Here is a 24,919-nt window from a genome sequence, read left to right as displayed (position 1 = left end):
CCAGCAAGTACTACCTTCTCTCTCTTCCTTCCTTCCCTGCACCTCTCAGGCAACTGCTCCCAGGACCTAGAACTTGAGTAGTGAGCATGAGGCTACTCATTAGGGAAGAAGAGATTAGACAGAGGGGAATTCAGGGCAGTTCATCCTGAGAGAAGTAGAAAGGTACTAAAATATTTTGAGCAGAGAAAAATCAGTGAATTGAATGCAGGAACAAAAGATGGTAGGAGGTTATCCTAAGAGTCCAAAGTGAGGACAAAAAAGCCTGGATTCATGTCATTGCAGAAGAAATAGAAGATAAAACAAGTATGTATTATGTGTGAAAGTTGTTAAGTAACAGGATTTTTGACTGATGGAACATAAGACGTGAAGGAAAGGAAGGAACGTTACTCTGACGTTTCTTTCCTAGGAAACTGGTGGAAGAATAGTTCTGTCTAATGAAATAGGAAAGTTGGAAGAGGAGACTAATTTGGGGGAGGGAGAAAATAACTTAGTTTTAGATACATTGAGTTTATCAAATTTATATGTTGTGTCTTAGGGCTCAGTTACAAATCTAGGTATAAATTTATGTATTTTATAGAACACTTAACGTGGAGGAAATACATTATATGGTTAAATGATAGAAACACATTAAAAGGTCATATTACATTATGATTCTGCTTTGTAAAGAAAAATATATTTTGCACATATATAGAAAGGACGATTTAATGTTATATACTTTGGGTGTCAGTAATGATAATTTTGAACAGTACTTTTTAAAATTTGCATTGCTTTGCCAAATCTTCTAATTATTCTCTACCTTGAATGTATTTTTTTGTTTGTTTGTAATAAAGCACTCAAAGTAAAAGTTATTTTTCAAAAATTTGATAATTCAAATGATTCAAGTTGCTCTCATGGCCAAAGAAGAGATAGTTCTAGGAGGGTCTATAGAACCCTACAAAAACCTTTGTAGGTCAACAGAATTGCAAGGATGAACAGTTTTCATTTTCTCCAATTATTCTGTACCTTATAGATACCGTGTTACATTTTATGAAGCCAAAATCAAAATGCATGTTTTAAAAATAAGATTATTAAAAATTGTACCCCAAAATTTTATGCATAAATGGGATGTGTAGAATTAATTGATCACAGTGTAGAGTTGCCTGGGATCTTTCTGGTGTTTTTTACAGGAAAAGAAACCTAGCTACTCAGACCATGAAGAAAAAAGAGAAAATGACCCACGACTTTATCTAATATTATTTGGGTTATCAAAACTTCTCATTTTTGGACAGTTTTAGCTGACCCTGACCACTCAGACTTTCTTAACTGAGCTCTATTTTTTATATTTAACCCTGACTGTTAGCAAGGGTCATGTAAAAATGGCCATTTCCACATTTTTGCAATATCACATTTGATGATATATTATTTGGTATTCTTTGTATCTATATGATAAATTTCTTCTCTAAGTTTTTTATCCAAAAAGTTTTGATTCCCCTTCAACATTGTTATGTTTCTCTTTACATATTAACATTATGGAATTTATCACTATCTCCACCTTCCTCTACATAACCAGGTCACTCAAAGCTAATCGTGTTGCTTTTTCACAGTTACCATACTTGCTTCTCTTACCTATGTCATAACTTACAAAATTGTGTTTCTATGGGCTTCGCCTCATCGCCTCCATTTATTAAAGTTGCATACTACCTCTGATTCCTTTTGCAAGAAATCGGGAGTGTACGTTATAAGTAAATACTGAGACTGTTGTATCTCCACAAATGAAGAGGCTGTAAAAAAGTAAACAGATATGTTATGGCAACATCTTGTTAAGGGATAAAGTGATAAATCTGTTGCCCTGCAACTCAAGAGAAAATTGTAAATCCTGTAATGCCCATAAGAGCAGCAGAACCTACTTAAAATAGTAGCTTTTTATTGTGCCTGGATTTCAATAGGAAGATTTCGAAAGACGTTGACATCGTTATTTTAGTTGCTTAGTTTTGCCGTAAACTTCCGTTTTATAAGTGTCTATATTGGCCTAACTGTCAAGGCATTAAAATTACAGTACTGATTTTTGGTTCGAAAGAAATTCATAAATAGAATTATCATTTAAATTTATGTGCAAGAGAAAGTGATGAGGATGGTTTTGAAACTTGTGGAAAGGCTGAAGATTGTCATCTTTCTCTTTGGAACTTTGCTACCTTTATAGACATTTGCACCCTAATCATGGCTATCGATAGGGCTTAATTTTAACCAAGATAAAGAAACTAAAATAGGAGTAGCTCTTTAGAGGAGTGGAAAATCTAGTTATTTCCCCAGTCCCTTTGGAGCTTTGGGAGCCTTGCCTTTTCATTCTCAGCCTTGTGTTTGGTCTTCATTAAGTAATGTTTTCTCACTGATGTTGGCTAAGGGCTCTGCAGTTATAAGCCAGCCTTCATATATGCCATCAGATTCAACCCTCACAATAATTCCGCATGTATTATCAGATTCCATCCTCATAATAGTGTATCTCAGCTTTTAGTTTAGAAAACCAAGACTCCAGCAAGCTAAGAAGTGATTTGCCCAAATATACAGCTTTAGATAGTGGTAGAGTCAGATCAAATCCCCCCATGTCTGGGGGATCTATGTTCTCTATTCTTCCCACATAACGGAACAAGATTTTGTAATAAAGTTGACATCATCAAAAAGACTAGGACAGTGACTTCACGATTGAAATATTAGATGTGGCAGAAGGTGTGGATTGCAGTGGAGCGTAAATTCTGGGGCCCTTAGAAACCTTGATGAATTTGCCCTCTATTAATTGTGAAATAAATTGGTTGGAGAGTGAGGAAATGTGGGTTTTGTTCCCAGAACCATTATTGATCAACTCTGTACTTTGCTAATTATTTTTCCTTTCTGACAGTAATTATACTAATTCTTGCTCATACAAATCTTCCCTTCTTTATACTCTACCTCTGTTTGATTCTTCACCTCCTACATAAGAGACTTTCATTCAATGTCTCGTTTTTCTCTGTTGTAAGAATTACTTAACACTCTTAGTAGCATTCAAGTAGTTGTTTTTTGTTGTTGTTGTTGTTTTTGTTTCGTTTTTTTTTTTTGCGGTACGTGGGCCTCTCACTGTTGTGGCCTCTCCCGCCGCGGAGCACAGGCTCCGGACGCGCAGTCTCAGAGGCCATGGCTCACAGGCCCAGCCACTCCGTGGCACGTGGGATCCTCCCGGACCGGGACACAAACCTGCGTCCCCTGTGTAGGCAGGCGGACTCTCAACCACTGCGCCACCAGGGAAGCCCAAGTAGTTGGTTTTAATGGGGACTTTACCCCCTGGTGAATGCAACACCCTGTCCGAGGCTTCCAAGTAGGACAGGGAGAGGTGAAGATGTAATGTATCCTTTGGTTCTTAATAAAGTACTGCTGATTGAAAAACAGGCAGTCCTGTGGTCTACAAACTCAAGGTCATGGCGGACAGAGCCTCTATACCAGAGCTTCTCAAATTTCTGTTGTCGTAAATAGTGCTGGATGGCGGAGGGGGGTGGGGGAGTACAGAGTCCCAGCCTCCACCCAACCTGTTATAGTTAGTCTAGGATGAGACCCAAAAAAGCTCATTTTAATAGCTTTTCAGATGATTCTGAATTTAGAGTCACCAACTGCTCTGGTTTGCCTGGAACTGAGGAATTTCCAGGATGCAGGACTTTCAGTCTTAGGCGAATCAGGATGGTTGGTTACTCAGATTCCAGTGCACATGGTCAAGATTTGCACTTTCAAAAATACTGTAGTAGGTTTGGCATGCTTCCAGGTGTTTGGCCCAGTTCAGGAGTAACAAGGAAGATTCAGTTGGGACAGTTTTAGAATTAGCAATTCTCCAAAGGCAGACCTTGGGTCACTTACTGAATATCTTTAGGTGAGGTACATATAGATATCCGCGTGTTAGTGAGATTCAAAGGCAAACTGAAATCTGATCATCATAGTCATCAAGTCTTAGAACCAGAGCTGTTTAGCTTCAGAACAAATGAAATGACCAAACTTGCTTCTTTGACTGAGCGTAGGAGTGAGAAGTTGTCTATCATGTTTTTTTGAGCTTCAGGTGCATTTGTTCTAGAACTTCTAAAAAATGTTTACTGTCAGGATCTTATTTTCCAGTATAAGGATTAAGATGGTGTGGGGTTCTGTTTGTTTTGTTTTAATGAACAAGATCCCTTTTTTGGTCGAAAAGGCTGTGGCCGACCTGCAAGTTTGTCTCTATCTTTGAGACAATTTAGTCTTAGAATCAAACCAAAAAAAAAAAAAAAAATTCAGTTTATGATGACTTGCAGTAAAACCTTGATGAATTTCTAAATTCCTTTCCTTTATTTCTTGCTCTCTCCCATGTCTTTCTTTTTATCTATAAATAATATATCTGCTCTAGAGGACAAATAATATAAATATTGAGCAAAATGAAAAGGAATTTTAACTTCTTTACCCTTCCGGAATGATACAGATGAGTTGGCCAAAGGAAAAGGGAATTCTTTTGGTTCATTTGCCATGAACTGGAGTATGGATATTAGGGGTGGTAACAGGCTATTAGATCATCCACTCACTTTCCTCTCCAAGCAACAATTAAATTTGTTGTCTTTTTCTCTGCTCACTTCTTGCTCAGAGAAAAAACAAAAACAAAAAAAAGAGCATTTCAGCTCCTCCTCATGGAGGGTAGCCACTTTCTGTCCACACGTGTGGTGGTCAAGGGCAGAGGCAGGAAGGAAGTGGAGAAGTTGGAATCACAGTTACCCTAAAGGGTGACTTTGGCTGCTCCCTTTGGCTAACGTGAGGAGGATGCAGCCCTTAGAGAAACAACCGACAGATTGGACAGATGCAGCCCTTGGAGAAACAACCGACATCTATTATCCGTCCTAAGTATGTGCTGCACGCTCTGAGATGAGTATGCTGTTTCCACAGTGCCCGGTAACAAATACACCATGAATTCCATGCCAGGACTCAAGATGGGGATGAGAAAACTACCCAAAAAAACAAAACCAAAAAGTTTAAAAAAAAAAAAAAAAAAGGTACATACGTCCACTGGGATATTATTCAGCAATAAAAAGAAATGAGCGATCAACACAAAAAGACATGGAGGAACTTATCTACATATTTGCTAAATGAAAGAGGCCAATGTGAAAGGCTACCGCCTGATGCCAACTATATGACATTCTGGAAAAGGCAACACTGTAGAAACAGTAAAAACATTAGTGGTTGCCAGGGGCTTGTGGGGAGGGCAGAGGAGTGAATAGGTGGAGCACAGGGGATTTTTTTTTTTAACATCTTTATTGGAGTATAATTGCTTTACAATGGTGTGTTAGTTTCTGCTGTATAACAAAGGGAATCAGCTATACGTATACATATATCCCCATATCCCCTCCCTCTTGCGTCTCCCTCCCACCCTCCCTATACCACCCCCCTAGGGGGTCACAAAGCACCGAGCTGATCTCCCTGTGCTATGTGACTGCTTCCCACTAGCTATCTATTTTACATTTGGTAGTGTATATATGTCCATGCCACTCTCTCACTTCATCCCAGCTTACCCTTCCCCTTCCCCGTGTCCTCAAGTCCATTCTCTACGTCTGTGTCTTTATTCCTGTCCTGCCCCTAGGTTCTTCAGAACCACTTTTTTTTTTTAGATTCCGTATATATGTGTTAGCATACGGTATTTGTTTTTCCCTTTCTGACTTACTTCACTCTGTATGACAGACTCTAGATCCATCCACCTCACTACAAATAACTCAATTTCGTTTCTTTTTATGGCTAAGTAGTATTCCATTGTATATATCTGCCACATCTTCTTTATCCATTCATGTGTCGATGGACGCTTAGGTTGCTTCCATGTCCTGGCTATTGTAAATCGAGCGAGCACAGGGGATTTTTAGCACAGTGAAACAATTCTGTACGATACTATAATGGTGGATACATGATATTATCCATTTGTCAAAACCTATAGAATGTACAACACCAAGAGTGAACCTTAATGTAAACTATGGAGTTTAGTTAATAATAATGTATTAATATTGGTTCATTAATTGTAACTATTAATTGTAATTAGTGTACCACACTAATGCAAGATGTTCAAAAATAAGGGAAACTATGTATGGAGAAGGAACGTTTGTGGGAACTCTATACCATCTGCTCAGTTGTTCTGTAAATCTAATACTGCTCTAAAAAACAAAGCCTATTTATTTTTAAAGTTACAAAACAAAGCAAACCACATTCTAAGTCTATAGCCTTCAGGGATCATCCCCTTAAACTGTTTTATAAAATCTCTCAACCCTTCATCTCAGATATAGAAGACATATATCCACTACATTAATGATTTCCTGCCTCTCATTGAGGGATTTCTTTCTCTCTACTGCACTTAATCTTTTTCCTTATCTGAGTGTTAACTCAGTGTGAAGCTCCCCAAATTTTCCACGTTCCAGAGAGGGAACAAAACATCGCAAAGCATGATGAGTTTCCTGTTAGATGTGTTTTAGGAAAGACTTCCTCGTGTCCACATTTTCCTGAGCTTTTGTGTGAACATTATGACTAAAATTTTCAGCATCCTTTGGAACATTACAAAAACTACAGAATTGCCTTTTATTTCTAGGTCCATTTTACTATCTTCTTTTACATCCCTTACTTAACTACTTCAGATGTCTTTGTTCTGACACTTTGTTTATTTGGAGCATTTTGACTGTGTTTTGCTGGACTACAAGGACACACATAAGCAGCTTATTTTTCCCCATTTGGGCAGTTTTGAATATAAGGTTATTGTGTGTTCCAGAGATAAGTGTGTCGGTCCTTTCTCCTACAAGAAAAGGATTCTGTTTTAGTCGTCTATAAAGTAGACAATGGGGACTGAGTTATGAGTTGTTAAGTAGACCTGCTTACAACTAAAATTATCAATTGAAACCACAGTTGATGGTTTCTCACTGCTGCTTTTTGGTTATTGTTTTTGCTTGATGTTTGGCTGAAGCTTGGACTTTTTAGCAGGGTCTGTTAACTTTTCAGAATGACTAACTTTGGTAGTTAACTACATGAGTCCTTCCCTCTGCATTCATTTTTGTTTAAACAATTCATTAAGAACATCTTTGGAAACCTAAGACATCCTTCCAGGTAAATATCTGTGGAAAATATAAACACTGTGCAGATCTGCAAACAAATACAGCCATTGCCAAAGTGTGGTTATCTTTTACAGTCAGTGCTGTGGTTTTAATGTGAAAAAATACCATAAAAGCCTCCTGTTGGCTTGGCTTAAAGGGCTGTCTGATTCAGTGAGTAGTAAGTGAGGGAACAAAAATAGATATAATAATCTGTGCTTACACAAAAGTTTTAAGAAACTCTTTAGGGAGAAAACCCCACTTCTTCTGTCATCACAGTGTCACCTTATTAGAGAAATTCAAGGTCAAATTCTACGTCTAGTGAAGCTGAGAAATCTTTGACTTCAGGGAGTGAGATGATACTGTCCTCGAACAAGCTTAGGGGCACCAGCCATCAGCAAATTGGTGGGTCGCTTCTGAGTTGACGCCTCTGTACTGATAGTCATTGTTGCTTGTAGAGATGATAAAGTTGTCAGTTGTGCTCACGTCAGTGTTTTATGTTTCAGGGGCTTATCCCACTTCTCTAGATTTTCTTTTTAATTCATTTGTGTTTGAAACCATTAGGTTAAGACAGGAGGTTCTTATTACACAACTGATACAACTCATAGTAGATCCTACAGAAATCACTGAACTTGGCAGCCAACAAGTGACCAGGCTGACATTGAATTGAATAGAGAGATGCTGTCCACACCTTCAGGGAGACACACCTCCCACCCAGGAACTTGGCAGCTGGAGGAGAAAGACACTGAGATGCATGGAGAAGAGGACTGTTTTGGAAGCTAACAGATCTCCATTCTTAGCTATGTGACCAGAAATAAATCTCTTAACCTCTCTGCTCCCTGATTTCTTCCCCACCCTAAACCTGATGAGATATATCACCATAGGCAAAAAACAAAACAAAACAAAACAAAGCCGAAAAAAAATCCCACATCTATTTAACCTTCATACTTTATACAAAAATTAACTCAAATGGATCACAGACTTAAATGTAAAACTGTAAAACTTTAGGAAAAAACATTGGAGAGAATAATCAGAAGCTAAGGCTACAAGTATGATCCATAAAGGGAAAAGCTAAAAAATTGGACCTCATCAAACCTGAAAACTTTCGTCCTGCAAAAGACCTTGTGAAGAGGACGAAAAGAAAAGCTACAGTCAGGGAGAAAATATTTGTAAACTACATGCTTGATAAAGGCCTTGTACCTAGAAAACATAAAGAACTCAAAACTCAACAGTAAAAAACAACTCAATTAGGAAAATGGACAAACGACATGAATAGGAATTTTACCCAAGAGGATACACAGATGGAAAATAAACATATGAAAAGAGGTTTCATATCATTAGCCATTAGGGAAACGCAAATTAAAACAACAGTGAGATATCACTATACACCTATCACAATGGCTAAAACAAAAAATAGTGATGACACCAAATGCCGGGGAGGATGCAGAGAAACTGGATCACTCGTACATTGCTGATGGGAATGTACAATAAAATGATAGTTACTTTGGAAACATTTTGCCTGTTTCTTATTACATTAACATGAACTTACTGTGTGATCCAGAAATACACTCTTGGGCATTTATTCCAGAGAAACAAAAATGTGTGTACAATAAAAACTTGTACATGAATGTTCATAGCTGTTTTATTTGTAATAGCCCCAAACTGGGAAAAAAAACCCAAATATCCTTCAACTAGTGACTATTTAAACATTGTGGCATGCCTATACCGTGCATCAATAACTCTACAAGGAACCAGGCAGGAAATACGATGCAGCAATAAAAAAGGAACAAGCCATTGGTACAGGCAACAATTTGGGTGGATTTCAAGGGCATTATGCTGAATAAAAAAAAAAAAGCTGAGCGAAAATATTACATCCTGTATAATGCCATTTGTACAATATTCGTGAAATGACGGAAGTACAGAGGTGGAGAACACAGTGCAGGCATAGCTTGTTTTATTTTGCTTTGCTTTATTGCACTTAGCACATACTGCATCTTCTCACACGTTGAAGGTTTGTGGCAACGCTGCGTCGAGCAAGTCTCTTGGTGCCATTTATCCAACAGCATTTGCTTGCTTCGTGTCTCTGTGTCATATTTTGGTAATTCTCACAGTATTTCAGACTTTTTCTTTATTATTGTATTTATTATGGTGTGAACTACTACAACTCACTGAGGGCTCGGATGATAAGTAGCATTTTTAACAGTGAAGTATCAATATATTTTTAAATTAAGGTATGTACATTGTTTTTTACACACAATTCTATTGCGCATTTAATAGACTACGTGCAGTATAAACATAACTTTTATATGCATTGGGAAACCACAAAAATTGTGTGGCTCACTTCATTGTGATATTCCTTTATTGCAGTGGTCTGGAACAGAGCCCGCAACATCTCTGAGGTATGCAGTATTTGACAAGGGTTAGAAAGTGTAGGAGAGAGGGAAGTTTATGTGTCTATAAAAAGGTAGCATGAAGGATCCTTGTGATGGAACTACTTGGTATCTTGACTGGTGTTGGTCACACTAGTCTTTTATCACATTAATTTAATCACATGTGATAAAATAAAATAGAGCTAGCTATATACATCCACACAAATAAATGCATGTAAAACTGGTGAAATCTGAATGCTTTTGGTGGACTGTATAAATATCATTCTTGGCTGTGATAGAGAAGTACAGCTTTTGTCAAGATGTTACTATTTGGAAACACTGAGTAAAAGGTCCTGGGACCTCCCTCCACATTTTTTGCAACTTCCTATGAACTATAGTCATTTCAAGATGAAAAGATTTTTTAAGAAGAGGAATTACGAAGACCCTTTCAGGTCTTCTATTTTGTGATGTAACCTTTGTTTGAGAAACCTAAGCTTTTGCTGACCACTCTTTTCATCCCATTCAAAGCCAAGTCAGCAAAAAGATGTTAGAAGAGAAGGGTAACTAAGGTCACCTGAGACTCCAGGAGAGTCTGTAGCCCGTGTTCTTTATAGCAATACTAGTGAGGAGAATGGAGGCTGGAACCCTGGGGTGATTCTATAAAACAGTAGTTCTCAAACTTTAGCATGTGTCAGATTCACTTGCTAAAACACAGCCCCAGAGTTTCTGATCAGGAGGTCTGGGGTGGGGCTCAAGAACTGGCATTTCTAGCAAGTTCCCATGTGATGTTGGTGCCCATGCCGATATTGCTGGTCACAGACCACACCATGAGAACCACTGCCACAGAACATCTGAGAGTAGCAATTTAAAATTCTCCCAAGAAACCTCCACATAGAATGCAATGAAATAAACTAAGAATTGTCTATATTTACATCTTTTTTTATTCGTATAGTTTTTCCCCCCCTCTTAATATGTTGGCTGATAAAAATGTTGTTTCTGGTTCTTCGTCTGTGTGGGCTCAAGAAGTATGTCACTGAGTTAATTCGCAAAGTCTCTCATTGCACATCTGTCACATTCTCAGAAAATATTGTCCCAGAGAAATCCATCAACACAACACATAAGCCCCTAAGTGTACTGCACACTTGGCATGCAAGAGAGTGAAAGAAAACAATGAAATGCAAAAAGTGATCTGTACAGAGGCCTCAAAGTGAGTTAAAAAGATAAATCCTATAACAGAATGTGGAATTCCATCAGGGGTTCATTTGTACAGGTTTCTTTAATGGGTTTCTAAAATAAAAATGCTGTCCTAGGCAGAGCATTGTAATGATGAGTAGATCATGCTTTGGAGTCCGATGCCTCTTTTTTCCCCCATTTTAGTTTTGCTACTTACAAGCGGTCTTAATAGGGTAAAGGTAACGAATGTCTGACACTTAAGGTCTCAGTATATAGATGCAGTGAAGATGTTGAGAAAGAGGGAGCTGATGATGGTTATCAGTCACCTTACCTGTTGATCATATTTTGGCAGCTATACTCCAAGATAGAAATTAAATAACAGTTTACCAATTGGTAAATTGGTCACCATTTTATAGAACAACCACCAAGTCTCATGCTCTGTGAACTTTCCTGTTTTGCATATGAAATCTTCACAACCAGCCTGTGTGAGATGGGTACCGTTCTCAAAGAAAGATTGTTCTTGATGGCAAAATGAGGCTGATACCATCTGATTTGGCCTGGTTATTTACATGGGACAGCAAGGATGATAATTTACTCTATAGGGCTTCTCATGTTTGCTTTTCTGGAGGTGTCACAAGAATCTCAGATTGGATTTGTACAAGCATCTTGAGGCTAGTAAGCTAAACCAAGACCTCACCAGCAGATTTCACCGGTAGTAACTTACACATTTGGGTGAGCTCCTCTCTTCTGGAGTTCCCCAAAATATCCCAGGTTTCTTGGGCCTGCCAGGAACTGACTTTCCGCACTCATCTGTAAAGCAGGGAACACTGTAAGCCGGGAATCAGGCCAGTTTTCCCAAGAGAGCTTTGTAAACATGGCTCCATAAAATTAACCTTGGTTCCTTAACAGTGTCTGGTCATATCTGATTAAATGAGTATCTTCTCAAATAAAGTTTCTGGGCAAGACCATGGTTGCATACCTGTTTCCAATATGCTCTGATAACAAGGAAGACAGATTCATACTGAACCTGTGCAAATAACTATATTGTCATGAAAATAAAAGTCCTCAAAAGTTTCTGAATTCTGCAACAGGCAGAAAGAAAGAGATAGCGTTTTCAAATGTTTTATTTCTCTTTACAAAATCATATGCCACTGAATTGTTATGAGTTACAGGTAGCTTAAGAGAAAGAGGTTCCCTATATCCAGAAAGTAGACCATTAAAACATCAACAGTATTGCAAAATCCCCAGTATATTTCCTTAGCAGTTCCTTCAGTACTGTGTAATTCTCATTCTGCTACATCATGGCTTACTGGTCTCTTAAACGCATCGACGTTTCCACTAGGGTTCTGGAAATCCTGCCTCAGTTCACTGGTGTGGCCTCAAAGTTGTTTAAGCAATGTTATCAGACGGCTTTACGCCAAATCAAAAGTACCTGGCATAGCCTTTATCCATGGGGCTCAGAGACAACGTTTTGTTTAAGACAAAATACTCTGGCCTGTAGCTGATCTGCAAGAGCTTTCACGGAGGCACCAAAGTAAAGTAAAATTTATCTATAGATGACATAAGACTTACAATGACTGCGGTTAACTTATTACTCATAGTTGTCAAAAGTGAAAGATCCGGTGAGGCTTCATTACAAGAATCCGTTTTGGAAAACCACTGGCTTAAAAGACGTTAGTTTCAGATTAAAGAAGTAAAGCTATGACCGAGTTAACATTTTAAAAATAACTGAAACTATGACTGATAACACTATGCTGTTGTCTTAATATCAGGCAAGTCAGCACCAGGGCTCAAAAAGAAATACATTATGGGTAGCAAGGCATTGACGATTCTCTAGGAATCTCCCATACAGCACATGATTTCTGAAGTATTTCTAGTAATGACGTGTTATCCAGATAGATTTATCCTGGGGAAGGCTAAGCATCGCTTCTGATTTAACAGTGGTTCCCGTGCACCTCATGAATAGTAACATACTAAATAAACCTAATTGTTTTTAGCATCTCCCTTTTTACAAGGTGAAATAACAAATTCTTTGTGATTTCCAGGAACCCTTTGGGAAATATCAAAGACAGTTTTAGATGCAAAAGATATCACTTTGGACTCAGTTTTGGGAAGGGAAAAAAATACCAAAAGTTGTCAGAAGATTTAAACACCTGATTAAGATAAGACCAAGGGTTTCTTGAAACAGTACTTGGCTACCTGTTTAGCTAAAGGGACAGTAAAAGAGTTTAAAAGTAAACACAGATGGTAATGTGATTGTAAAGAATCTTAACTTTTTCAAAAGTAAAAAGACTTTGTTTTCTTAAATAATCAAGTAGATAAATAAAGTCAACATAAAATACAGGAAATTATTCTAAGACACAGAATCTCTGCCTTCTAGGCAGATAACTCAGAAGGAAAAGAGAAACATTTACAACCCTTATTAAAACTGGACCAATATCCCATAAAAATTTGTTTTTTTAATGGAGAGAAAACCAGTTCTACTTTGCATCAGTAAAGTATTTGATACTAAATGTCTTTTTGAGAAGCAAATGAACCCATCAAACCTTAGCCAGCTTTGACTACAGCTTTGACTTCCTTTCCACAAACCTTCTACAACCCTCTGCATCCATTCAGATTCTGTCCTACACATTAGTGACTAGCCATTTGACTTGGGGATAAAGCTATTCTTTATTTTTTTTTTCCTTAACAGAAACATGTCCTGCAAATCTTGCACCCAAAGTTGTACTTCTTTGCCACTATTAATCCTAGTAGAGTCTCATTCACATGTATCAATTATAATTTTTAACCTTAACAGTAACCTTTATTTCCCAGAGGAAGAAGGAAGATGGACAATTGTGAACTGTCATATACCGGCATTTTGTAGCAGACTAGCAGAGCTCATACTTACACATTTCACAACTTTTAATAGCTATTCGTATCCCTTATAGTACAACTTTGCAAAATGGCAAAAAGGAACACATTTGTTAACAGACCCAAATATATCTAGCCTCTCTGTAATACATAAAAATAAAAGGGAGGGCTTCCCTGGTGGCGCAGTGGTTGGGGGTCCGCCTGCCGATGCGGGGGACGCGGGTTCGTGCCCTGGTCCGGGAAGATCCCACGGTCCGCGGAGCGGCTGGGCCCGTGAGCCATGGCTGCTGAGCCTGCGTGTCCGGAGCCTGTGCTCCGCGGCGGGGGAGGCCACAGCAGTGAGAGGCCCGCGTACCGCAATAAATAAATAAATAAAAGGGAAAATGTATGTAACCTTAAAATTATGCTTAGTGATCACTGTTTCAATATTCTATCTTACTTAAAAATGATTTAGATATCCAATGGATATCCATCAATTAATTCAGCTTAGTATCAATCAAGTATTGAGTAAATGATTTAGTATCAATTTCCTTAATTTCTGGGAATTTTAGAAATATTCAGTTTATACAAATGATTATCTCTAAGCCAAGTAAAATAGAGCTCCTATAAGAGATTTTACAATCTAATCTGATAATGCTTTCCTGAGATAAGAAGATGTTAGGTGCTCACACAATGAGGTAAAGTGCTTTCTGAATTACAGACACACAGAAATGCAAACAGAGACAGAATTTAGCTTCAATTCTAAAATTTAAGCCATGGTTGAAGAGTCACACACCCATGGGTAATTCTGTGTTTTGTAATTCTGTAACACAGAATTACAAAAGTTACTGGTCCACATCAAAGAGCTATTCCCTTCCCAGTGGGTATGAATCTTAATTGATTTGAGCTCAAAATAGACAAACAGAAAAGAGTAACAAACCAAATTCTCTGTCATCTTCACACAAGAGAGACAAGATCTCCATAAATCATGAATCCATTTATAGAGATCAGCAAATGGTCACACCACAAAAGCAAAAGAAGCTTACACCAGAAAACGAGTGAGTACTCAAAAGGAATACAGATCAAACCCTTGCCATGCTACCAGTGGATAAGAGTTGATATTACAGGACCAGTTAGACTCATCATTGAAACCCTGGACCAGGAATGGAGCTCTGTGGTCGCCAAGAGGCCTCATTACTTGTCTGGAGTAAACAAGGATTTGAATGCAAGAGCCAATCTATTCAAATCACGACACCAAACTGTCAAAGACAAGTTGCATCGGACAATTAAGGAGATTATTTTATTCAGACTATTGCAAAGATATTGCAATAATATTCATTAATGATGAAGGCCTTGAAGAAAAGGAAAGGGGCCTGGGGTTTTACAGAGGCAGGTAAACAAGGAATTTGTGTACAAGTCTTATGCGAGTCATGAGGAAGGGTGGCCGTGGGGTCTCACCTCAGGGTGTACAGTTAGCTGTTTGCCAGAACTCAAAAGACTCGTGAGATGTATTAATCATTGCTGTTTTCCAAGAGCACAAGATTCAGGTAAAGTTCAACATTTTCAGTGCCTTTTATCTTCTCTTTCTCATTTCTTTCAAGCAGTTCTCTTTGTTGAGGCTGTATGTTTACTATTCTCCTCTCTGACTGATCCCATCAAAACAGTTGACATAAAACATCTAGCTAAGTTGCACTATATTTTAGTCATTTATTCATCATTACACCAAGGAAGGTTTTAGGCTCTCATTCCAAGAAAGCACTGAAGTAAGATCTTTTGAAGATGGCTTTGTATTTGACTAGAGGCAAGAAAGAGGTCTATGTAAGTGGATCAGAGGCTTTTGACCACTGAGACCCACAGTCCAAAATGCGTTCATTGATATCTATATGTGTGTTTAACTGGAGAAATAGTTGGATGATGTTTATAACACAAAACTCGACTATATGTGATGCACAGTGATACTTTCTATTCTAGTCTCTGCTACTCTATCGCATTTTTTAAAGGGGGTGGTGACTGATTAAAATTGATTCCCACTAACACATTGCAAAACACGGTTTGAAGTACACTGGCTAGAGTACCTTTTGAAATTACTTTCTTATTTTAAAAATATTTAGCAACCTTTTCAAAAATCCTACTACTATCATTTTTGTGGAGTTTTAAAGATACAAATATATTGCCCTCCAATCTTTTTCCACATAATGTGTAGCAGACTCCCAAGTGTATTTTAATAGATCAGCAGTTTCCAGTACTGTATTTGGACTCTGATGGTGTTTTATCAGAAATAGTCTGTAATGAAAAATTGAAAGAAAGGATGACAATGTAGTCTGCAGACATGTATAGTCATTTGTTTACTCAACAAATATTCAGTACCTTTTAGATTCTAATAATGTCTCTGGGTAATCAGGGACAAATGAGAAAGGCAAAGTACATGCCTAGGTGAATCTTACCTTCTAATCAAGAAAAAATTGTCAAAAACTGTTATTGAAAAATATAGACATTTTCCTTCTCATATTCCACTTGACAGGATCCTTCTGAGAATGTATGTATGTATAAATACCACTTATATTATATATAACTATATATACATATCAAAGTATTAAAGAGTTCTTTTTTATGAATAGTGACAGTAGATGATAATTTTGTTTGTTTTACTTCAAAAATAAATTTGGCAACTTGATGTCAATGTCCATTTAAAAAAAATTATTTTATTAGCTCATAAAAATCTAAAAGTCTAGAATAAGCTAGATAACTCTTCATTTCCACTCCCCCCTGCCATGAGGTGATGATTGACAACCAGTTCTAACTACACAAAAGAGGGAAATGAGACCACCATTGACTCAGACACCAGTGCCTCTCAAAGTGATTTGAAAATCAATAGTAAGCTCTGAAATCCACTGTATAAGAAATGGTAATGTTTAGGGTCATTTAGAAGAAAGATTAGTCTAATGAATTTTGGCACGCTGTGTTAAGTACAACCATATTTTGTGCAGTATGTGGTTCAAAAGAGTGATTTAATAGCTGCAATCCAAGAAGTGTTGAAAGCTCTGACCCAGTTTATGATTCTGAATCTAGGACACATACAAACAGGATGAGAAACCCAAGAATCAAACTGATGACTGTGTCGAGCTCTGGAGACATAGCATTTTAACACACAAAGCCAAATTTTTACCTTCATTTCTGCACACTCGCCTCCTACAGTTTTCCTTGGGCGTTTATGTGTGAAGGCAAGGGGAGGATTTGACTTAGTCTCTCTGGCCATCATCTTTCCTCCACTCCCACTCTAAAGCACCATTTCAAAGTTGGGGCAAAAGTAAAGGATTTGACCCTCCTACAATGAATGATAATAATGATAATAGCTAATCCTTATATAGTACTTATTGTGTGTCAGGGACCATTCCAGGCACTTTACATCTCTGAACTCATTTAATCCTCACAGCCCTATGAGGTAACTATTATCATCCCCATTTTTCAGGAAAGAAAACTGAGTGCAAGCCCGTACAAACTGTGATCACACAACTCAGCAGAGCTAACAATCAAACCCAGGCCATCTGGCCTCAGAGGCTAGTCTCTTAACTGCTGCAACAGGCCACCTCTTGAATGAGGAAAGCTTAGAATGAGCAATATTAGTATGCAAATGCAAAATGAAATGGGGCTTCGCTGGTGGCGCGGTGGTTGAGAGTCCACCTGCCGATGCAGGGGACACGGGTTTGTGCCCCTGTCCGGGAAGATCCCACATGGCGCGGAGCAGCTGGGCCCGTGAGCCATGGCCGCTGAGCCTGCACCTGAGCATCTGGAGCCTGTGCTCCGCAACCGGAGAGGCCACAACAGTGAGAGGCCCGCGTACTGCAACAAAACAAAACAAAACAAAACAAAAAAACCAAACAAAATGAAATGGAAGTTAGCCCAACAGCTTATTGGTTACTCGAGATCAATAAGAGCCCTGCAAATACGTGGCTCTGGGTTACAGTTTTGGTAGATTCCCCCAATTCCTCTCCCAAACCCAAATATTCTGACCTGGGGCTCACCTTCCGGGTTGAAACCACCAAATGAGAAAAAAGTAACTTTGAGTTTTTGCAGTTAAAAAAGAGGCACGTAATACCCCTTAAGAAAAACAAAAACACAAGATTTTTTTTTTTTTTTAACAAGTGCATTACTACCAAATAATAGCTGTCTGATCATTAGGGAAATATAAATAAGAAAGGTAAGATAATTTAACTTTTCTTTTCCCTAAACTCTCATTTCTGTCAAATGTGAAAGCCTGTGGGTTTTACTCTTGTTCCAGTTTATATAATCACATTCCATACTACTTATGTGAACTTTTTTGAGGGTTTTTTTTTTCATACATCGCTCCTTCTCTTATCAGCCTCTTGTAATCAGCTTTATATAAGAGTTATATTTCATTCATTTCTTTTTCTTTTCCCTCTTTTGTAAGTTCTTGGACTTGGCTGTCAACTGAATCTCGCACTGGGTAATTAGATGGTTCATAAGCTCCCAACATGTTGTAACGTATGTGTACTTCTCTGCCCCAACTTGATAAAATGAGTGATACTGGGACACCATTGTCATGCACACCCCCAAACCTGGGCGTGTAACCTTCAACTGCCTGAACTTGTTCGGATGGAAATGGGAATTTTCAAACACCTAGATATCCTTCCCGTGCTGGTTTTATTTTGAAAGGTGCATCAGGAGAGAAGCTCACGAGGGAAAAGCATGGGGTGGAAATTTCTGCGGCAGAAATCCTTTCAAATAATTTTTGAAACTGTATGTGGTAACTTAAGTTTACTTCGCTTACTTAAGAAATAGTCATCGATGAAATATGCAACTTTGGAGAAAGTACCTGACTGTGGCAATAATTCCATGTTCACCTCTGAACAGGAGCAGCCCTTAGACCAAAGGCGCCAAATGTCTCAGTCCTCTGTTCCTTTGCTTCTGACACTCTGCATTCTTTCCTCTTGCCCAGTTCTCCTCTTTCAATGCCCTGTAGATGAGTCCCTCTTAATTTCCGAAGTTAATTTGCATTGGCATTAACTAACTACTTTGTTCATTTAGCATCTTTTTTAATAACCCTCAGATCTTGATTCCCCATGTCCTGCCAGAGCCCTGCCCCATAGCTTTTGCTAAATGCCAAAAGCATTCAACCATTTGGTCCTATACAGTGTACAGTAGTCAGCAGAGGGAAACCTCTCAAAGGATCAACATAATCTCTGTGAATCAGAGAAGCTTTATATGGCCTCCAGCATCTTCCTTGGGCTGGGCTCTCTGGGATTCTGCTTAAGCTCCATGTTCTCTTTTTTTTTTTTTTTTTTTTTTGCGGTACGCGGGCCTCACTGTCGTGGCCTCTCCCGTTGCGGGGCACAGGCTCCGGACGCGCAGGCTCAGCGGCCATGGCTCACGGGCCCAGCCGCTCCGCGGCATGTGGGATCTTCCCAGACCGGGGCACGAACACGTGTCCCCTGCATCGGCAGGCAGACTCTCAACCACTGCGCCACCAGGGAAGCCCGATGTTCTCTTGATCTCTTTGCCACTCCTGACCTTCACTTCATACCTTCTCTCTGCCTTTCCCATTATCATTTACAATGTAGGTTTTGGAAGAAAGAAACTTAATGCTATGGGCCACCTTAGGATACGCTTTATACCTGGAAAATGGAAGTAACACTTTAAGAATTTTGTATCTGGATATGATAATTTTTTAAAAACTTTACTTTTTATTTTAGAAAGATCTTAGATTGGCATTAAAGTTGCAGAGAAAGTACAGAGTTTCCATTCACACTTCACCCAGCTTCCCCTAATGTTAGAAATTTGCATAAGCACAGTAATTTGTCAAAACTAGGAAATTTACATCAGTACAATACTATTAACTAAACTTCAGACTTTATTTGGATCTCACCAGGCTCTTCATTAGTATTGTTCTTTTTCTGTTCCCAGATCTAATCCACGATGGCACATTGCATTGCTACATGATTATTTTAAACGGTGGTTAAAAACAAGACCTCTTCCAATGCACCTGTCACTGTAGGCACGTGTGTGTGTGTGTGTGTGTGTGTGTGTGTGTGTGTGTGTGTGTGTGTCTTTAATAATGCAAATGGAAGGGCTATTAATTAAACGTGGAGGTTTTTCTTTGTAGCCTTTTTAGATAAGACACTACTGATGAAATGGGCAAGGGGTGTATTATCATAGAATATTAAATATCTTGAAGCATTTGCTTTTCAACTGTGACTACACACCTGCTTCATCTGAAGAATGTTTGTAGAGTACACATACATGGTTGTCCCCCACCATAGATTTATTGAACAGGAATCTCTAGGGAGTGAGGACCAAAATCTGTGCTTTTATAACCTCCTTAGTATTGGGCGGTCATGGCCAGAAAAGATTACCTTAGACATTTCCATTTCAGAAGCTAAAACAGACTCCTGATTTTATATCCTCTAATATAGGACATGCGTATGAGTATAAATATGGACATGTAATAATTTGTGATGAATGTTAAATGTGTTTCTTTTTTTGGGGGGGGGGGTTTGTGGTATGCGGGCCTCTCACTGTTGTGGCCTCTCCCGTTGTGGAGCACGGGCTCTGGACGCACAGGCCCAGCGGCCATGGCTCACGGGCCCAGCCGCTCCGCGGCATGTGGGATCTTCCCAGACCGGGGCACGAACCCGTGTCCCCTGCATCGGCAGGTGGACTCTCAACCACTGCACCACCAGGGAAGCCCTTAATTGTGTTTTAATAGCTCTCTATTGCAGAATATTCTTGTCGCTGCCAGTACTATCAAGCCTATCTTGACTAAGCTAAGGTGGGCTTCATACCCCTAGTCCGTACTGCTATCAGCCTTACTTGATCCAATGTCCTTTGGAACCTCATGGCCTTGAGTTCAAGCTCTAGCTGTGCCCCTTATAGACTTGAGAAAGTTCATACCTTGTTTTCTATCTATAATAGAGAATTGTTATTACTAACATGCAAAATTGCTGTGAGCATAAACCTCCTGATATGGAAGGCTTAGGAGACAGTATTATTTCCCAAATAGTGGTAATCCTAAAAATCTACAACACCTGGAAAGTGAGAAAATTTATAAAAGTCACAAAATTGGGAATGCACAATATTAAATCCCATGTTTGTCTTAGTTTCTTATATACTCTGGACTGCCTCCTACTAAGAATTTCCAACACAAGCTCCAATTAAATCGTTCTTTGATATATAGTGTGTAGAGAAAACCTGACATATTTACACATAGAGAGAAAGGAGACCAAAAAAATCTCCCAAAATGCTGAAGTTGTGAAAGCAAATGTCAGAAGTAGAATTTATCAGGATCCTGCACAAAGTACTCGCAGTTTTGTGGCTGATTTGCAGTTGTGGAACTATAAACACCTGACTGCAGACGCCTCATTTTTTACTTCTTCTACCAGGTATGTTTCCTTTTGAAAATATATGTGGGTTTTTAATTTTTTGTTCACTCTGCAAAGTGACAGTAAATGTTATCAAAATTTTTATAGTGTTATATACCCTTGATTGAAAAGCCCTTTACAAAATATATTGCATTGTTTCATAGAAACAACCTTGAAATATGGGGAAAAAATATGCTTGTCATGGTGGATTAGAAGTTCTAAATGAAGAGACATTCCTATTTTGTAATAATTTATTATATTTTGTTGATGCGTTCTTTTTCCTTTAAAGCATAAAGATTTTAAGAATATGCGTGAACATGTTAGAAAATATCCAAATAATTCTGGCCAAATCCTGCAGACGCCAAAACCTGAGAGTGTGTGCCCAGCTGAGGCCCTGGCCATTCCCAGCAGTCTTTTCTCCAACTTTTTTGTCCATGCCAAGTGGCTTGTGGGATCTTAGTTCCCAGACCAGGGACCAAACCTGGGCCCTCAGCAGGGGAAGTGCGGAGTCCTCACCTCTGGACCGCCAAGGAATTCCCTCCAACTTTTTGCCTTCACACAGCCCCATCCAGCTTGCCCATGACACCTCCTCTCCTTGGTTCCTTGTTATTTAGTTCTGTTAATTAGCTATTTACAAAGGAATCTCCACATGAGTGGGAATCTTTATCAGTTTTGTTCACGAATACATTGTGAATCTCTAGACTAGTGCTTGGCACATAGTAGGTGTTTAATAAATATGTGTTGAACGAATAAATGAATCAATGACCGACACTGTACATTGTAAATATATCATCTCATTTAATCTGTATAGCATCCTATGCTGTAAGTACCGTTATTATCTTCATGTGACAGACAGTAATCTTGTTCGATTAGGAAACCACCAAGGTTACACAGCTGATACGTGGATGGCAGCCACTAATAGTGTATGTTCTAAAGATCATGGAATATTGCCTTCCTGTCTGGTATTCTGGGGATGTGTGTGCATGCAGGGTAGCTTTAGGAAAGTTCCGGGCGCTGGGAGAATATAGGAGAAGTAATGGTTTAATTTCATTCCCAACCCATGAGCCCACATCCTGTTCCCATTGTCCAGCTTTCATTTTTTGTGATTTCTTCTTCCCCATCTGTCTTGCCTTGTCTTTTTCCTCAATAGTTTTTCTAAGGCTTTCAAATTATATGACTAACCATTAATGGAGAAAATAGCCTTGGAATCATTTAGCTATTTTATGTTCTATTAGCTAAATGTGGATTCACTTTTTTTTCATTGATTTCCCCATACATATACTCATATGACTGCGAAGCTTCAGAAAAATCCTGAGATTATCCTGGGTGGGCCACATAGATATTCTCACATTGTCAAATTCTCCAAATGCTCTTTCTTAATTCATCATCAGTCTAGAAATTTAAACCAACACTGGAAACGAAGGGCCTGAAAGATTTATATCGACTTTTAAACCTCCTCCCTGATGTTCTGGGGCTATGTCAACATAGGCAGAGAGAAGTGGTGAGTCAAGGGTATTTAAGAATCCCATGATGTGAGAAGTGAAGAAGGACTTAGAGATCTTTTAGCCACCCCTCCTCCCCCCAATTTTAAATGTAAAAACTGGAATCTAAAGCCAACAGTAGAACCAGCTGTACCTACCTGCCTGCTATCTGGGTAATTCTAATAATTACAGACTATTGTGGAGAAAAAAAATTCATTTGTAATAAAGGTTTTATTTTCAAAGGTTGCCATCTTAAACTAATTACCATTTTTCTGAAATTAGCACACCCACCGAGTCACCTTTGTAAGAAGAATTTGATAAATGCTATAAAATAAATTCAATTCAGTAATCAGTTGTGGAGTATCTGTTTATTGGGTTACATTTAAATATTCTGTGTCATTCCACAGTTAAAATAGTCACAAAAATACATAAATGTAAAGAGTTAATATAACTAATTGAATTAATTTGAGGGAAGAAGAGTTAAACTTTTTTTAATGTAAAGAAAATGTTAAATCCAGAAGTAAGATAAGCACACACAAAAAAAACTAAAAATAGAACTACCATATGATCCAGCAATTCCACTCCTTGGTATATATCTGGAAAAAAATGAAAACATTAATTTGAAAAGATACATACACCTCAGTGTTCATAGCAGCACTGTTTACAATAGCCAAGATATGGAAGCAACCCAAGTGCCTATCAACAGACAGTTGGATTAAGAAGTTGTGGTGTGTGTATATATATATACACAAATACAATGGAATATTACTCAGCTATTAAAAAGAATGAAATTCTGCCATTCTGCGTTGTTGGACCTAGAGAATATTACGCTTAGTGAAATAAGTCAGAGAAAGACAAATGCTGTATGATATCACTTATATGTGGAATCTAAATGTATGTGCAGAACAGAAGCAGACTCACAGATATAGAAAACAAACTTGTGGTTACCAAAGGGGAGAGGGAAGGGGAGGCGGGAATAGACAAATAAGGGGTATGAGATTAAGAGATACAAAATACTATGTATAAAATAGATAAGCAGCAAGGATATACTGTATAGCACAAGGAATTATGTGCATTACCTTATAATAACCTATAATAGAGTATAATCTGCAAAAATACTGAATCACTATGCCGTATGCTCAAAACTAATACATTGTAAATCACCTGTACTTCAATAAAAAAAATATCTTTGCCATCAAACTCTGGGGAGAGGCCTAAATGGGAACCAAGTTTCCTAGTAAACAAAGTAAAGAAAGGAAAGCTGAGTAACTCCAAGATTCATAGTTGCTGTGCTACATAAGCAAACCAGTTATCGGGATACTATACAACATTCCAAGACAAAATAGACCTGAGAGATTTTTCTTGTTTGAATAATGAGGATCTACAATTTGCCATGTGCAGAAAAAAACAAGAATGTAAGGTGAATGCTGTCGTCACTGGACTTACAGTTCGCTTGGAAAAGACATTAAAAATGAAGTATGATACGAATGAGAATGAAATGAGTGGTCTTGTAGTGGTTCCAGAAAAATATTATGAGATTACAGGAGAAGGAAGGATTCTGAACGGTGGGATTTGGGAAGACTTTCAGGAGGAAGTGGCATATCGACAGGACCTTGAAAACGGCCCAGCTTTGCAAAAACAAAACGAAACAAAAGAAGCACTTTCTTCTTCTAATCAACTGTTGAAAAATGTAATGTCTGCACTATCAGGTGACAATAATAGATTTTTTTCCCTCTGTCATCTAGAATTGTCGTCAATGAACACTGACTAATCTGTGTGATATTTATCAAAGCCGCACTTAATAACTCCAGTGATCTTTTAAAATAAAAAGTAAGGTACCTTAAAAAGGTCTCAGCATAAAGGAAGCATTAACATCTCATCTGTCTAAGTCTGTGACCTTTTGGATGAAAAGTCTGAACAATGTGTAAATGATAGTTTCACAACAGCAATGGCATGCATTGCCGTGTAGGAGTAGAAGAAAAAGTCTTTGGGTCTTGATTTAAAAACCTTCTTATGAAATATGAAACTAACAACCAAAAGGATTAATCCCTCCAGTGAGGCAGGAGAGAATGCTTACATTTTGGAAATGAAGTTACTTCCTTGTCCCTGAGGTAGAACATATGCTCTTGCATTAATCCTTTACTAAATCAGATCCAAGAAGAGTTAATGCAGTTTCTAACAGGTTAGTATCAGTTTGTCAAAAGGACCAAGCTGTTGTGATTTATCCTGACTTTGGATTCTCCCAAATTATCAGTGGATGTAGTTTGGGTTGTTTCAGAAAGATAGCTTCACTAGTTTTGGGAGAAGAGCATTGAAATGGCTGTTCTATTTACAGTAGCCCAGACACGGAAGCAACCTAAGTGTCCACCAACAGATGAATAGGTAAAGAGGATGTGGTATATATATACACAATTGAATATTACTCAGCCATAAAAAATAATGAAATATTGCTATTTGCAGCAACATGGATAGACCTAGAGATTATCATGCTAAGTGAAGTAACTCAGAGAGAGAAAGACAAATATTATATATCACTTATATGTGGAATCTGAAAAATAATACAAATGAATCTATTTACAAAACAGAAACAGACTCACAGACATAGAAAACAAACTTGT

At 38.3% G+C, this 24,919-nt stretch overlaps 1 protein-coding gene across 2 annotated transcripts in view; it reads left to right on the top strand.

The window, feature by feature from the left end:
- Nucleotides 1–24,919, top strand: part of NRG1 (neuregulin 1) — a 1,014,701-nt gene that overhangs the window by 530,248 nt on the left and 459,534 nt on the right. The window lies entirely within an intron of this gene.

The sequence above is a fragment of the Monodon monoceros genome, unplaced genomic scaffold (assembly GCF_005190385.1).
Source record: "Monodon monoceros isolate NGI ecotype Baffin Bay Population unplaced genomic scaffold, NGI_Narwhal_1 Super_Scaffold_17, whole genome shotgun sequence".
Lineage (NCBI taxonomy): Eukaryota > Metazoa > Chordata > Mammalia > Artiodactyla > Monodontidae > Monodon > Monodon monoceros.
Note: the sequence above shows the minus strand (reverse complement) of the source record. Positions and strands in the feature narration are given on the sequence as shown.